The following is a 2,500-nucleotide window of genomic DNA, read 5'->3' on the forward strand; positions in this document are numbered from 1 at the left end:
CACCCTCGCACGCCCCCCGCGCACTCCACCCGCCCACCCTCGCACACCCTGCACGCCCCCCGCGCACTCCCCCCGCACACCCCCCGCCCACCCTCGCACACCCTACACGCCCCCCGCGCGCGCTCCCCCCACACACCCCCGCGCACTCCCCCCGCACACCCCCCGCACGCCCCCGCGCGCTCTCCCTGCACACCCCCGCGCCCCCACTCACCTCGCGCACGCCAAGCCCCATCCTATGCTATGTGTGATAAATGTTCTACCAACAGCATATCAAAAGTGTTGGATGTTACCTCCATAAAGAAAACATCACACCCAATACCTATGAAGCGTGAGTACACGTATAAAGCCTTGAAGGTTAGCCCCTACAACAATTCATCACACCTAACATCCGTGGAAAGTAAGAACGTGTATAAAACCTTGGACTATAAAAATATCATCAAACCCAATACCCGTGAAAAGTGAATGTTCATTTTTAATGCTTGTATTGTTGTGACTTTTTTTTTTTTTGGGGGAACTAAGAAAAGAGTGACACCCGTAAAAATTTAACTATTTTTTTTTTCTTTTGGTTGTCTAAAACAATAAAATGAAGAGTTTTGATACTAGAGCAAGTACATTACACTAAGACACCCACCAGGACCTTGTTTTTACAATCATCATCCATTAATTGTGAAAGTACATGTGGAGTGGTTGGTTTGTTGTAATTTTTTTTCTGGGAGCTAAGCAACATGAAAGAAAGAATGATTCCCACAAAATTTCAGATTTTTTTTACAACTCTAACTATTTTTTCTAATTTCTTATTATTTAATATTTAAAAATTCATTAAAAAAAAATTGGTTGGTTGAAAAACTATGAAACTTGATTTCTAGATCCATTACAATGTCCAATCCATGAATCAATCGAGTTCATGGAAAAAAATATTATAAAACTTGAGATATTTGACCGTATGACCGTTCAGAAAAATCGTATCTAGGCCTGGCAGACCAAAAATGCCTCAAAATGTACTATATAGGGGGGTGACTAGTCTGCATGGGCTGGGCACGGGGGTACCCCCTATATCTTCCGCCACCCCCACGCCCCAAGCACTATGCGCCGCACATGGGCATATGCTTGGGCCGTACGGGTGGTGGTCGGAGGTCGAGGGCGTTTGACGACGGTGGTGCGGTGGCGGAACGCGCACGGTGGGGCAGTGTCGGAACGTTCCCTCGCGCTCGCCCGCCCCGCCATGCCCCACCCGCGTGCGCCCCGCCCTGCCCCACCCCCGCCCTGCCCCGCCAGCGCGCGCGCGCGTGCGCGCCCCACGCCCCGCACAGCCCTCGTTCTCCCGCGCGCGCGCCCCGTCCCGCCCCGCCCGCGTGCTTCTGCGCGCGCGCGCCCCGCCCCGCCCAGCCCTCGTTCTCCCGCGCGCGCGCGCCCCGTCCCGCCCCGCCCGCGTGCTTCTGCGCGCGCGCGCCCCGCCCCGCCCAGCCCTCGTTCTCCCGCGCGCGCGCGCCCCGTCCCCCCCCGCCCGCGTGCTTCTGCGCGCGCGCGCCCCGCCCCGCCCAGCCCTCGTTCTCCCGCGCGCGCGCGCCCCGTCCCGCCCCGCCCGCGTGCTTCTGCGCGCGCGCGCCCCGCCCCGCCAGCGTCTCCCGCGCGCGCGCGCCCCGCCCCGCCCGCGTTCTTCTGCGCGCGCGCCCCGCCCCGCCCCGCGTGCTGCTGCGTGCACGCCCGCGCCCCATCCATCACCCATTAATTGTGAAAGTACTTGTGGAGTGGTCGGTTTGTTGTAATTTTTTTTCTGGGAGCTAAGAAACATGAAAGAATGATTCCCAAAAAAATTCAGATTTTTTTGACAAATCTAGCTATTTTTTTTAATTTCTTATTATTTAATTTTTAAAAATTCATTAAAAAAAATTGGTTGGTTGAAAAATTATGAAACTTGATTTCTAGATCCATTACAATGTCCAATCCATGAATCAATCGAGTTCATGGAAAAAAACACTCTAAAACTTGAGATATTTGACCGTATGACGGCTCAGAAAAATCGTATCTAGGCCTGGCAGACCAAAAATGCCTCAAAATGTACTATATAGGGGGGTGACTAGTCTGCATGGGCTGGGCACGGGGGTACCCCTATATCTTCCACCACCCACACGCCCCAAGCACTATGCGCCGCACATGGGCATATGCTTGGGGCGTGGGAGTGGTGGTCGGCGGACGAGGGCGGTTGACGGCGGCGGTGCGGTGGCGAAACTTGCACGGTCAGGCAGTGTCGGGTGCGCCTTTGGGCATGTGACATGAGCCTTGTTGAGAATGAAATGTTGCGATGTTGCCTTCTAACTTGGGCTGGCTTGAGGATGGTTGATGGTTGGTACGATGATGAAACATGCAAGGTGGGGTGGAGCCGGGTGCCTTCGGGCGTGCGGCATGAACCTCGTTGAGTGTGTGACGTTGTGGTGATGCCTCGCCAGCCTTGGGCCAGCCCTATGTTTTGAAGGCGGGTGGTGCCAGAACATGTTTGGCT

The sequence above is a fragment of the Cucurbita pepo genome, unplaced genomic scaffold (assembly GCF_057944985.1).
Source record: "Cucurbita pepo subsp. pepo isolate OVF unplaced genomic scaffold, ASM5794498v1 scafford_47, whole genome shotgun sequence".
Lineage (NCBI taxonomy): Eukaryota > Viridiplantae > Streptophyta > Magnoliopsida > Cucurbitales > Cucurbitaceae > Cucurbita > Cucurbita pepo.